A 14547-nucleotide genomic window follows, 5' to 3' on the forward strand; every position below is an offset into this window, starting at 1 on the left:
CTCTAAGTGTCTTTTTTGTCTTTATGTTATGAGCCCATACTTAAAGGGTTAGAGGCCTTGTGTTTCCTTCAGCATCCACCAAAGAGCAGAAAATGTAGAGCAGCCTGAGGCAGTCCACAGCTCCCTCCTGCCGGGGACCAAGCAGCCCACCAGTGGGCCTGATGCTAGACTGTCTTTTAAGGCTGCATTTAGTGAAGTTCACTGTGTTAGTCACACCCCACGAGCTGGAGATGGTGCGTCGTCTGCACACTTTTCCTCAGGAGCACCCTGGGCAGATCGTTAATTCTTGCTTGTCTGCTGGCAAATTGAGCAGTGGGGAAAAGTAGGTTAGGGTTATGGGTCATGCAATTTTCTAAATTGGCATGGAACCATGTACACTAGATTTAGGTATCACAGGTTTCCCTGTTGAGATAAGGAAATGTGTGTTCATGGCGTAATGCTTTGTAATCTGAGATGAGGAAGTGGAGAATGTTGACTGAAAAAGCAAGTTACAAAACTAGATGCAGTATGACCTCATTTTTGGCTAAAAATATGTTGCAGTGTTTTGCTGGAGATTTCTGGAGAGTAGGGCATTTGTTTTTATTTTAATGTATCAGTTATCAATCTCTCCTTCCTTTTTTGCTTTGCCCAGAGCTGGGAATGGAATCCAGGGCCGTCGTACATGCTAAACATATGCTCTACTGAGCTATAGTCCAGCCCTTAGCTTCATTTTTAGCAAAAATGCCATCCTTTCATTTTCTCATTGAGCAGTTATTTAAGGAAGGAAGGAAGGGTCCACCCCTGTTTTTTCTTTCTTGGAGCCCCTCCAGCCCAGAGTCTGGACTTCGGCTGGCATAAGAGAGCTTGAGTCCTTCCTTGGTGGTTTTCACTGGAAGGGTGCTGGTTTTCTGAATGACTTAGAGTGAGGTGAGAGTTTCCACAGTGCTGGAATTCCAGGTGGCACTACTGTCTCCAGCTAGCGTGTCCTGTCCGTTTCTTAATGGAAAGCCTGAAGGCCTGTTTCTGCAGAATGGGTTGTCACCACGTGTGGTGGTGGACTCTAGAGGGTGGGTCCCACATCTGCAGTAGGGCCATGTTGGGTTCTGGTTGGGACCCTCCCATCCTTACCAGAGATGTAAAAACCAAGTGTTTCAAGCCGGCCCTCAGGAGGGAACCTGGCAAGAAGGGTGCTGGGTCTGGCTTTTGGAGTGGTTCTTCCTGCTGTTGAGGTCTTTTCAGATAGGCTGTGTCCCCTGCACCAACAAGGCTTCTTCTGGAAGAGTCCTGGACACATGTCCAGCTGGAGGCAGATGCCACAATAGTGGCACCATCCACCATGAGTGTGGAGTACCCCACAGTGTAGAGGCCGTGGCTTGCTCACAGCCCTCTAGGCTGTGCTGTGCAGCAGGCATTCATGGAGGGCCTGCCCAGAGCCTCTGTGTGGCTCTCCGTGTGTGCGAGGGCCACAGTGGGCTGTACTGTGTATGGAGTGGTCCCTAGCTTCTCAGAAGCTCAGGTCAGCAGAGCACATGACCCTGTATGCTGACCATCCTCTCCTCCCTTGGGTGTGGGCCTCCCGCCTTTCTGCTGCTGCATGGAATATAACGGGAGCAGACCTTCCATGTTTCCATTAACTTTGGGAAGCATGACATCCCATGTTAAGTCCCTTAGGAAAATCATACAGGCTGTCTAAATTCTTACCATAATGTAACCTTTTGTTGATGACAGGTCAGGGCTGTCACACCCAAGGAGATCTTGTTCTGTGTACAGTACTCCAGGCAGATGAGTGGTGGTGCTTGGGAGTTTTTGGTGGACCCTGGTGGGCTCTCTTGGCTAGACCTACACACTGTTTTTGGTTATTACTATGCTGTGTGCTCAGGCTTGGGTGCCAGGACCTGTCAGAACCACCGGAGGAGCACTTATCTCTGTCGTGTTTGCTGGCTTCCAGAGTCACTGAGTCTAGTCTTGGAGACATCTTTCAGGGGTAGGCCTCATCACTGTATTCCAGAACTGCAGTCTTCCCTCCTGGAGCCCTCGTTCGGGTCGTGTAGCTTGTGTTCTTTTGTTCCTCCGCTGCTGCTCCTCCTCTGCACGTCTCTCCTTGCTGGGAAATAGGCTTCATGGTCTGTAGACTGGCAGGTTAAACTCGCTCCTGGTCTTGTGTTCCGCAAAGACTTGCTTGGCCTTAGAGCACACTGAACTCCTCACAGGCAGGCTTCCTCTGCTGTGCAGTGCAGCAGTGAATTGGCACCGTGCCCAGCAGGAGTCTGCCTCAGCCGCCCGGCTCCTGTCTTTGAGAAGAAAGGGTGTTAGCTTTGGCATTATTATTGTTTGCACTAGGTGTCAGAAATAATAGCTTTGGATTTCTTGGTAGAGGCAGGAGCTTTACCATGCACCCATTTATGTTGGGGTGTGAATATGAAACGCGAGTGGTTTGGAGGTGTAGAAAGTAGTGCTTGCGAATGTAGAGGGTGTGTGCCCTGAGAAGTGAGGATTGGGAACTGAAATGGCAGTTTTCTGCAACAGGTTAGCTATTTTATGGTTTTCATTTTCCCTTATTTTCAAAAAAGTTTGCATTAATTCCATTTCTTGGGAAGTTGAAAACATTTCGTTTGCTAAGAATTAGAGCACCAAAGATGGAGCCGTGCTGTGTGGGGGCACCCTCCCCCCCCCATCCAGGCTGTTCGCCTCAAGCAGGAGCTCGCCCTACAAGCCTTGTTGCCTCTTGGCTGCACCTGCTCTCCACGAGGTGGGCAAGGTACCCCTCCAGCTCGACTCCTGGTGGTGGCTTGGTCCAGCCCTCCTGTGAGCTACTGCTCCAATGCCAGGATCAGCTGTGCTGCGGTGCCTGCCCTTCTAGGAACCTCCTGTGTGCTAGTGGTGACCCTCCTTCCTGTATCCCCCATAATGGAGCCTTCTTGGGGCAGTCTTGCTTACACACGCTCAGAGTAAGGTCCCAGCCTGTGGATGTGAGCACCTGAGGGTTTCCGTCCTGTTACCTAGTCTGGCCCGCAGCAGGCACCACAGACCTTGGTGCCCCTTAATGTGGCACAGGCCTTCAACTGTCTGTTCCAGAAGCATCTTCAGCCTTTGAAAGATACCCCCGCAACTCCAAACTTGCACAGGAAGTCAAAGTGCAAGAGTCACTCCTGAGGCTCTGAAAATGGCTGTGTCTCCTGTGTGCTGTTGCTTTTGCCATCTCCTGCTCTTTATAGGAGAGATGCCCAACCTGTCCATGGTAGACATCAGGGAGCAGGGGTGCTGCACCATGTCTGGCTGTTGTGGCTCTGGCGTGTGGGTGTGTTCCATTGTGGAGACACATAGGGAGAAGAGGTGCAACCAGTTGTCATGGAGTGTTCCTCACCTCCCTGTTCCTTAACTGACTTCTTTTGGTATTACTAGGATATACCCTGGACCTATGGATGGATTTAGGTTTTTCTCTTGCCTGCTAATGCCAGTAACTCCCAACAAGAAAGCCATGGTAGTCAGCTACTCTTCATCCTGGTACTGTGACTCTCAGCCTGCTGTGTTGGTAGCTCTGTGATACAGAAATTCAGGTCAGTGTCCTTTCAACTCAGTTCTTTGTTGTTTTCTGTGGAGGTTGTTATTGTGGTCAGGCTTTTATGTTATGATTTGAAACCACCATAGAGTTGGGGATAAACAGTGACCCAGTTTAATCAGTCTGTGCACATCCATGTTTATGAAATCATTACACACATATATAAGTTAATTGTGTAGTTTGTGAACACATATGTTTTAATTCTCGCCTTTCTCCTGTCAGACCTGGACAGAGATGTCCAAGTACTTTTTAAAAACTCCTGTAGGAGCTTTGGCCATCTCATTGATAGCATGCAGGTGACTCAAGCAGTCCTCATTTCTCTAGAGCATGCTGTGTAGATGGTACGCTCTGCCAGCACAGGAGGGAAGATGACAGCACTAAGGTGGTGGCTAACCTAGGGACCAGGTCCTGTTCAGAGTGACTGTTCCAGAGCAGGTATGGCAGCCTTTGTTCTGCTTGATTGTGTGGCAGAGGCCTGAGAACAGAGAATGCCAGGGTCATGTTCCAGCTAGACATGCAGTCTCTGTTGGGACTAGTCCGGCATGTAAGTGAAGGAGCGTGTGGTCATGTCCAATAAAACTTCATTCATAAGAGCTGATGGGCTGTTGGGTGATCCCTACCCTAGGAATACACTGTAGGCGAACAGAGTCGCTAGCATCAGTAAGTAGAAAATAACAGCTGATTTCTGTTGAAATACTGTAAAAATTTAAAGTCTGATATACATGTTTTTGAAAAAAATTGCCTGGCATAAATTTAAACTTTTTCTCTGTGTGGTATACCACCCCTCACCTTGTCATTCATTTGTACCCCTCACCTTGCCATTCATTTATACTTGCATGTCTTCACTCTAGTTTTGGAGACATATGAATGCAAAGAAACCTCTGTCCACCTGACTGTTCCCAAAGTACAGAAAAGGGAGAGCCGGAAATGGCAAAGGAGAGGAGTGGCCATCTTGGCAAATCCCTCAGCCTTTTCTTTTGGGAGTAATTGCCAGGTACTAAGGCTGTGCGGTGCGGTGCGGTGCGGTGCGGTGCGGTACAGACTATTTTTTAGGGTTTCCATTCTTCAGAGTTCACACATCAGTTCAAGGAGTAGAGGGGGAGTTTTCAAGTCACTTCTGCTCTTGTAATGTCACTCTTCAGAAACTGTTTATTTGATGTCCGGTGTCCTGAAATGTGACAGAAGAGTTCTTTATTATGGTAATACTGGAGAAAGAGTCAAGAAAACTTGAAATGTACAGTTGAACTGCATGAAGACACATGTGGTTTGTAGGTGTTGGGAGAACAATGTGTAGGAAAGAAGACAAGACTTTGCAGAGGGCGGAAGCGCTTTATTCATTCATTCATTTGCTATGGGGTCTCACTATGCAGCTCGGACTTGTAGTACTCCTCCAGTCTCAGCCTCCCCAGTGCTGGAATTACAGATTTGCTCCACCACACCCGGTTTCAGTGGCCAACGTGGCACACCTGGGGTTCTGGGGCTGGCACAGCATGTGGTACTCTTGACCTTACCAGGTGCTTAGACCACTGAGCTATCTTCCCAGTCCCCACAGGTGTTTCTGGATGCTTTCTGTAAGACCTAACCTAAGGGGCGGTCTAAAGCGTAGGGTCACTGGCAAGCTTGCCAGGAAGTGAGTGGAGCCATGGAAGTCCTGGAGAGCACTGAGCTTACTGGGCCCTGGTAGGTGGCACAGGCAAGGCGAAGGCAGGCAGTGGGTGAGGTTTTGGGAGCTGATGGTGTTGTCATGGGGTCCTGTCAGGAAATAAGGCTACGTTTGGGTCTAGGTGGGGACAGGAAGATGGGGTGCCATGCCACATGTTTTCTGGAGGGCCTTTTGAAGAAGATTGCTGCTTTCCTGCCCCTGGTCCTCATGCAGAGGAAACTGATGACTCGTGCAGGGCACAGCCCTTGCAGCTTTTACCTGGATCTGACTGGTACACTTGTTGCCTAGACCTGTGTGTCACTTCTGTTTCTGTATTTTGTGTTTACCCACTTCTGTGTATCAGAGTTTAGATTCCAAGTCAGACATAGTTCATGGCAGTTCTAGCCATAGGTGGCTGTAAAGGTACTTGTGCCAGTCTTGTATAACTGTGCCCACAACAGCACCTACGTATTGTAGGTGGTCCTGGGCTCTGAGTGATGGGGCTGTTGTAGTTAGGTAGGAAGAGTAGTGTGGGGTGATGGTGCTCAGACAAGACTGTGTTCGCACAGTATTTTCATGGCCTGTGGGCCACAAGCTGTGAAAGTTATGCAGGGTTTTGATTTAGACGTGAACTTCAGGTGCCATTCTCAGTCATTGGCTAGTGCTTTCTCTGCAGCAATTGGTTTCTGCAGATGCTGCAGCTGTAGTTAGCATCCCACCAGCCACCCTCTGCAGAGCTTATTTCTGCTGTGGCTCAGGCCTTCCCTGGGCTGTGGATGACACAGCTGGAGAGCCATCAATCACGTGGCCTGTCCTGTGGCTGGCTTCTTGCCTGTTTTGAAGTTGATCTTCCTGCACTTTCAGAGATCAGCAGCGTGTAGCCATGATGGTTAGACCAGCATCGGCTGTGGTGGTACTGTGGTGAACATTGCTTCTACGCTACAGCTTTACGACTTTATTTTGAAATGTCTGGGTTTTCGTTTTGGTCAAACTCAGCCTTTAACTTGCTTTGGAACCTTGGGAAAGTTACTTAACTTCTGGGGTGTGTGTGTGTGTGTGTGTGTGTGTGTGTGAGAGAGAGAGAGAGAGAGAGAGAGAGAGAGAGAGAGAGAATATGTTTGGAGACCTTTCATAACTTCTGATCTCTAATGTTACTCTGCAGAAGCTGTCTATTTGATGCCCAGTGTCCTGAAATGTGGCAGCAGAGTTCTTTATGGTAATACTGGAGAAAGAGTCAAGATGACTTGAAAATGCCTTTTTTTTTTTTTTTTTTTTTTTTAAATGAAATTGTTTGCTGTGGCTGCCCTGGTCTCTCTGAGTCATCTGTGTAGCTGTGAGTGTACACACACCAAGTGTACACAGGGCTGTGTGCTAAGGTGGTGCTCGAGTGGCCTGGGTAACTCAGGAAACCTCCAGGGTTGTCTGGAGAGCTCTAGCCAAGTGCATGAGAACAGGGAGTCATTTCAAAATGACCCTCAGTGGGCCCAAAACCTGATGACTTCACAATTTGACACAGAATTTTTTTTTTTTTTTGTACCAGGGATAGATAAAGTTTAAATATTTATGCCTCCCTTTTGAAGTATTTCCAAACATACTGCCCCATGTACCCCATTTCAACAATAACTAGAATTTTTCCTGCTTGCTTTTTTAACTTCCTGTTTGTATTTTTTTAAAGTTGTTTTCTTTCCCATGAAATGTTCAAAGTTTGAGCTTATTAAAGTAGATCTCTGATATTCAGTCATTTTACCCGAAGTTACCTCAGTGGTATGTCTGCAAGTGGACTTCTTTTTTTGTATTTTAGGACAGGGTCTACAGGGTCTCACTATGTAGTGATCTGCCTGTGTTCAGCCTCCCAAGAGCTGGGATTACAGGCGTGCGCCACCACACCCAGTCTCAATCACCATCTCAGCTGGGGGTGGGGGTGGGGCAGCACAACACAACAGGATGCCCAGGATCGAACCCTGGCCAACACTGGCCTCTGTGTCTGCCTAAGCAGGCGTTTTAATCTGCTGAGCTATTTTGCCAGCCCTCCAAGTGGACTTTAAGCTCCATGCCTTTGTCTTCCTTGGATTTGCCTGCCCAGGCAGGCAGCTGTCATTGCTGGGCCCATAGCTCTGATTGTCCCTTCTTGTTGTGAGAAACACTGTACTAGAGGGGCCGGGCATTTGATCCCTGGGCCCGCCAGTGCGGGCCCTGCCCCCGGGGCGCACTGAGATGGCAGTTCATACTGGGTGTGGTGGTGCACGCCTGTAATCCCAGCTCTTAGGAGGCTGTAAACAGGCAGATCACTACAAGTCCGATTGAATAGTAAGACCATGAACACCCTGTAGACACTTCCCTAAAAAAATAGTGCACTAGAATATTCACTTGTTCACGTTCTCTGATTTCCACTGTTATTAATATTTTATACAGTGAACAGTTTGACAACCAGGGTCATGATATGGATACAATGGTGTGATCTTATTTAGATATCCCCCATTTCCTTGTACTTAGGTGTGTGTGTGTGCACACGCACGTGCATTCATACATGTATTAGGTTCTGTGCATTTCACGCATATAATTCCAGTGTTTGGCACCACAGTTCACACACTACATAGCTCCACCGTCATAAGGAGCCACCTGCTGTAGTTATGAACTTCTGTCCTTCTCGTGTGCTGGGAATTGAACCCAGGGCCTTGCACATGCTAGGCAACTGTTCTACCATTTAGGTCCCCACTCCCAGCAATTCAGTAACAGTCACACCTACCTGGCTTCTGTCTTGTACCCTCCTCACAGACTGTCCTGGTTCCAGTGCGACTGAGTTGTGTTCTGCTGTGTGGGCATGCCACGTTCTGTCTGTCCATTGGTGTTGGCTGTCTGGTTTCTCTTTTCTTGTTGGCTACTATGAGTGGAGCTGCTGTGCATGTTCGCATGCACAGATTTGTGTGGATACGCTTGATTCTCTTGAGCACATACCTAGGTGTGGGTCACTGTGCCAGTGCAGGTGTTGACTCAGGCCTCTAGGGGATGTGTTTTAGTCAGGTTTTTACTAGAGGAACAGATTTAATGCAAAAAACAGATATAACACAAGAAGTACCAGTCACAGAGTCAGACGAGGAAGTGAGCCGAGAGCATCTGCACACCACCGACTGAAGGATCCAGTTCCAAGGTTTTAGGCTCACTGAAGTGTTCTGTCTCTAGTGGTCTCTAAGGGTCTCCAGTGGTTAGCCATAGGATCTGCAACGGAAGACTGAAGAGCCTGCAATGGAAAGTTGAAGGATCCAGTCTAGAAGCTGAAGAGACTGCGCTGGAAGCCAGGAGATAAAGTTCAAGCTGACTGACTGCAAAGAATGAAGTTCGTCCGAGGAAGTGGGATGCCGAATTCTTCCTCAACCTCTTTATATCCCCTTTCTGTGCTGAGTTACTCTGGAGCGAAGGCAGCCCAGAGTGTGGAACTGGCAGCGATGCAGCCAAATTGAGACAGTGTTTCCACCACCTCAGGCAATCTAGCCAGGTTGACACAATGTATCGACCACTACAATCCACCCCTTGTCAACTTGGCAACTAGACATACTTCTTTAAACCAGTCTTCAGATACAGAGATAGGCACATAATTGTGCCTAACATTGTTGCAACTATACTATCCTGCATACAAATGGAAATACATGAATACCCTTACCAAGATAGAAGGTAAGTTTTCTGAGCTTGATGCTTATGCTTCAGTATTAACATAGGTTTAGTAATCCTTAAGAACTGGTAATAAATCTATCCATACTATATTATAATAGAACAACTGTATATAAGGGTGAACTAGTACAGTTACAATCCCCTTTTCTATACCTGATCACAGGGTTGTGGCTGATACTTAGAACTATCTTCTGCTTCCCATTCTGTATTCCCTTGGACTTCAGCAAGCACCTCAGCAGGCCTTGATTCTCTCCCTGCGGAGTGACCCACACCTTCACTCCTGAAGGCGCTGGACCATTTGTCATTGTGCTTGTATTAGGCTGTTGTAGCTTCCCATTCACCTTAATAACAGGGCACGGCAATACTAAGAGGCGCCCCAAGGGATCTCCTGCACTCCATGGATAGTTTTCCTTTCCTCCATTGTGGAGTAGTAAGCCAGTTTCCCCTTGTCAGTCTCGGTCAGTCACCCGTGACAACACTGTGACTCCTTTTTTAGCTTGTTTCCTCAGAGGCATGAGGAGACCAAAGTGACCAGGGGAAATCTTAGCTTCTAGTTCAATGGTATCATTGCTGTGCTTCCTGGTACAAGCCTTCCCCCTCTGGGACTAGGACTTCTAGTCCAGCAGCACATAAGGTTGTAGGGACAGGAAGCAGAAATTTTGCTAGTGGTTCCCTAGAGGTAATGGTGAGTGGTACCATTCCTGTTCCCACCCCTTGATTCCTGGACCCATGAATTCTGGCTGTGTGAGACACAGTACCCTCAGAGGGCGCTGATTCAAAGCACACACAGCCTGTTGAAGCACCTTATCCCAGCCCTGCAAAATAGTGCCACCTAGCTGGCACTGTAACTGCATTTTTTTTGGAGGGGGTTCGGAACCAGGGAATGAAGTGTAACTGCATCTCCAAAAGCCCATTCCACCTTTCTGTCAATCCAGCTGCCTCTGGATGACGGGGTACACGGTAAGACCAGTGAATTCCATGAGCACGAGCCCACTGCTTCACTTCTTTGGCTGTAAAATGTGTTCCTTGGTCAGAGGCAATATTGTATGGAATTCCATGGTGGTGGATAAGGCATTCTGTAAATCCACGGATGGTAGTTTCAGCAGAAGCGTTGCATGCAGCTGAGGCAAATCCATATCCAGAATATGTCTTTGCCAGTGAGGACAAAGCGCAGTCCCTCCCGTGATGGAAGTGGCCCAGCATAATCCAGCTGCTACCAGGTCTCAGGGTGACCACCTCAGGGGATGCTGCCACACTGGGGACTCCATGTTGGCCTGTGTAGCTGGCACACTGGGCATTCAGCAGTGCCTGTAGCCAGATCAGCCTTGCTGAGCTCATGCATACCTCCATCCCTGCCACCATGGCCTCTCCGTTCATGGGCCCACTGGGCAATAACAGGGGTGACCGAGGAAGGATGTCGGCTACTATCCACAGAATGGGTCATGTTATCCACTTGATTATTAAAGTCCTCTTCTGCTGATATCACCTTTTGGTGAGCATTCACATGGGAAACAAATATGTTTACATTCTTTGCCCATATGGAGGTCTATCCACATACTGCCTCCCCAAATACCCTTGTCACCAATTTTCCAATCATGTTCCAAGTTCCTTACCATCCAGCCAGACCGTTGGCTATGGCTCATGAGTCAATATATAGTTGTACACCTGGCCATTTCTTTCTCCAGGTGAAATGTACTACCAGGTACATTGCCCAAAGTTTTGTCCACTGTAATGATTTCCCTTCACCACTGTCCTTTAGTGATGTACCAGAAAGGGGCTGTAATGCTGCAGCCGTCCACTTGCGGGTGGTGCCTACATAGCGTGCAGAGCCATCTGTAAACCAGTCCCTAGTCTTCCCTTCCTCTGACAGCTGTTTATATGGTACACACCACAATGCCATAGGTGTGTGCTAGGTAACAGAAGGCAATACAGCAGGTATAGGAGCCATAGATATCTGAGCAAATTCCTCATATAATTTACTTGTACCCTCTGGGCTTGCCCTGGCTCTATCATGAATGTGCCACTTCCATTTAATGATGGACTATTGCTGAGCATGTCTAAACTTATGACTTGATGGATCAGATAATATCCAGGCCATGATAGGCAGCTCGGGTTTCATGGTGACCTGCTATCCCATAGTCAATCATTCAGTTTCCACTAAGGCCCAGTAGCAGGCCAAGAGCTGTTTCTCAAAAGGAGCATAGTTGTCTGCACATGATTGCAGAGCCTTGCTCCAAAATCCTAAAGACTTCCATTGCAATTTACCCTTGGGGCCTGCCAGAGACTCTAGACAGCATTCCTGTCTACCACTGATACTTCAAGTACCATCGGATCTGCTGGGTCATATGGCCCCAGGGGCAGAACATCCTGGACAGCAGCCTGGACCTGCTGCAGGGCTGTTTCCTGTTCTGGGTCCCCCGCTCATAATTGGCAGCTTTCCAAGTCTTCCAAGTCAACTTGGTAAATGGGTAGGAGTAAGACACCTAGGTGAGGAATATGTTGTCTCCAAAATCCAAATAAGCCCCCTAGGCGCTGTGCCTTTTTGGTCATAGGGGGAGCCAGATGCAACAACTTATCTTTTACCTTAGAAGGAAAATCTCTACATGCTCTGCACCCCTGGACTCCCAAGAACTTCACTGAGATAGAAGGACCTGGAATTTTTGAGGGATTTATCTCCCATCCCCTGGCTTTCTAATGCTGTACTGACAAATCCAAGGTGGTTGCCACCTCCTGTTCACGAGGCCCCGTCAGCATAACATCATCAACGTAATGGACCAGTGTGATATTTTGAGGAAGAGAAAAGTAATCAAGGTTCCTAATAACTAAGTTGTGAACAGGGAAGGAGAGTACACTTGTGGTAAGACAGTGAAGGTGTATTGCTGGCCTTGCCAAGTGAAAGCAAATTGTTTCTGATGGATAGGTAAGGAGAAGAAGGCATTTGCCAAATCAGCTGCTGCATACCAACTACCAGGGGATGTGTTAATCTGCTCAAGCAAGGAAACCACATCTGGTACCACAGCTGCAATTGGGGTTACCACCTGGTTCAGTTTACGGTAATTTACTGTCATTCTCCAAGACCCATCTGTCTTCTGCATAGGCCAAATGGGAGCATTAAATGGAAATGTGGTGGGGACCACCACCCTGCACCTTCAAGTCCTTGATGGTAGCACTAATCTCTGCAATCCCTCCAGGAATGCAGTTTTGCTTTTGGTTCACTATTTTACCAGGCAAGGGCAACTCTAAGGTCTTCCCTTTGGCCTTTCCAACCATAATAGCCCTCACATGGCAGGTTAGGGAACCAATGTGAGGATTCTGCCAAGTACTAAGCATACCTATCCCAATTAAACATTCTGGAACAGGGGAAAGAACTACAGGATGAAGTCGAGGACCTATTGGACCCACTGTGAGTCAGACCTTCGCTAAAACTCCATTGATCACTTGCCCTCCATAGGCCCCCTATTCTTACTGGAGGGGCACTATGGTGTTTTGGATCCCCTGGAATCAGTGTCAGTTCAGAACCAGTGCTCAGTAGTCTCTGAAATGCCTGATCATTTCCCTTTCCCCAGTGTATAGTCACTCGGACAAAAGGTCTTGGGTCCCTCTGGGGAAAGATAGGAGAAGGACTGACTGTACAAATTCTGGGGATATTAGGATCCTTCCCCAAGGAGACCTGGCCTCTCCATCATTCAAGGGGTTCTGGGTCTGTAAACTAGCTCAAATCTGGGAACCTAGTTGAGGGGCCAGGATTGCCTTTTACCAAGATTTGAAGTAGGTCTCTGTTCTTTTGCCCCTAAATTTTTTCATTTATATAAATCTAGCAAAAATTTTGTAGGCTTCCCATTTATCTCACTTTGGGGAACACCGTGGCTAATCAGCCAATACCATAGGTCTGTGTGTGTCAGATTATTCTGGTCATGCTTCTGCTGTCCACAGTGATTAAGTGCTGCCACTTGACCTCTGCCATTCCAGGATCCAATCAAGCCCATGGCCCTTAAATTTCCTATTTGAGTAACTGCAGTCCCCACTGTAAGGTCTGGCATATGGAGAAGAGCAATGATGGGGCTCTTCAGGGATGCTGGTGGTCCCTTCTCGAGGTGTTAGTAAAAGGTATGATCTCATAATCTTCCAAATGTGGAGGATTAGGTTTAACATGACAGATCCACTTCAGCATTCCCATTTCCCTATGCCTCTGAATCCCTTAATCAGTAATAAGCCATGGAAGATCAGGCATCTCTAAGTCAGTTACCATGGCCATCTTTTGAGCCACACTTCTGCCAACCAGCTAAGCAGACTATTAACACCTTTCTTTACTCCACAAGCCACAACATTAAATTCAGAATCCCTGCTTTAATGGGCCCATATCAACAAACTCAGCCTGATCCAGGTATGTTTTTTTTCACCATTATCCCACATTCGGAAAATCCATTCCCAAGTTTGCTCATTAGGCTCTGTTTATAAGAGTTAGAAAACTCAAGAAGGTCTTTGGGAGAATAATGGATCTTGTCATGGATCACATTATGTACTTGAACCTCAGGTGACTTCTGTGATGGAAGCCTGGTTATGGGCCGAGAGGCAAAAATGGGTGGTGAGGGTGGGTCTTGAGGAGTTGCAGCATTGTCCTGTTTGTTCCACGCAGGAGTGGTGTCTCCAGACATACTAGGAGACCCTAACGTGGCAGAGAGCCAAGGCAGTGATTCCTCTGCCGCCATGGGTAGGGAAATCTCTCCCTCAGGCAACATAATCTCATTAGCATCTAAAAACTCAACATCATCAGCCTCCTCAGGACCCTCCCACACACCTCCATTACATCTCATAGGATCCCACTGTTTTCCAATCAGTGCCCTCACCTTTGCTTCAGATACCCTTTGATCTGAGCAATTTAGTTTATGTTGCAGTTCAGCCAATCGAATTATGAGGGACTGCATTTGGGTCTCTGCAACCTCAGCCTTGTGGCTAAAAGAGAGGAGATTTTCTGTCAGGACACACTTAGAAGCTTTTAAATCTTTTTATCTGAGTCTGGAGGTGGGAAATTGTATCTTCAAGCTCCTTATTTACATTCATAATTTGGCCCACCAAGGCTAAGACCAATCAACTGGCATCATTATATTCCCTACTCCTCCGAAGAGATTCAGAATTTTCCTGCATGGAAATTCCTGACATCGCACAAGTGGTAAATTAGGATAATCGAATGGATCTATATGGCATATTAGTTTAAAAACCTCATGCCGAGAGTATCAGTATGCTCCTTGATAGCAGAAGAGACCATGGTGTTTTTAGGTCTCCTCAAATCTTGAAGCCATTTCCAGGAACTCTTAAGTCCATTAAAAAATGCCATCGCTATATTGTTTCTTTAACCCCCTCCTGGACCATATTGTTTTAGTCAGGGTTTTTTACTAGAGGAACAGATATAACACAAAGAACAGATATAATACAAGATGTACCAGTCACAGAGTCAGATGAGGAAGTGTGCCGAGAGCATCTGCAAACCATCGACCGAAGGATCCAGTTCCAAGGTTTTAAGCTCACTGAAGTGTTCTGTCTCTGACCGTCTCTAATGGTCGGCCAGTGGGTCTGCAGCAGAAAGCCACAGGATCCAGTCTGGAGGCTGAAGAGACTGCGCTGGAAGCCAGGAGGTAAAGTCCAAGCTGACTGCAAAGACTGAAGTCCGTCCAAGGAAATGGAATGCCGACTTCTTCCTCCG

General features: G+C 47.5%; 1 protein-coding gene and 1 pseudogene across 2 annotated transcripts in view; one reads left to right on the top strand and one right to left on the bottom strand.

The window, feature by feature from the left end:
* Positions 1-8084, bottom strand: part of LOC111813708 — a 97405-nt pseudogene extending 89321 nt beyond the window's left edge.
* Positions 1-14547, top strand: part of Ankrd11 (ankyrin repeat domain 11) — a 181956-nt gene that overhangs the window by 87972 nt on the left and 79437 nt on the right. The gene's annotated exons all lie outside the window — the stretch shown is intronic.

This window comes from Octodon degus, unplaced genomic scaffold (genome assembly GCF_000260255.1).
Source record: "Octodon degus isolate 3935 unplaced genomic scaffold, OctDeg1.0 scaffold00215, whole genome shotgun sequence".
NCBI lineage: Eukaryota > Metazoa > Chordata > Mammalia > Rodentia > Octodontidae > Octodon > Octodon degus.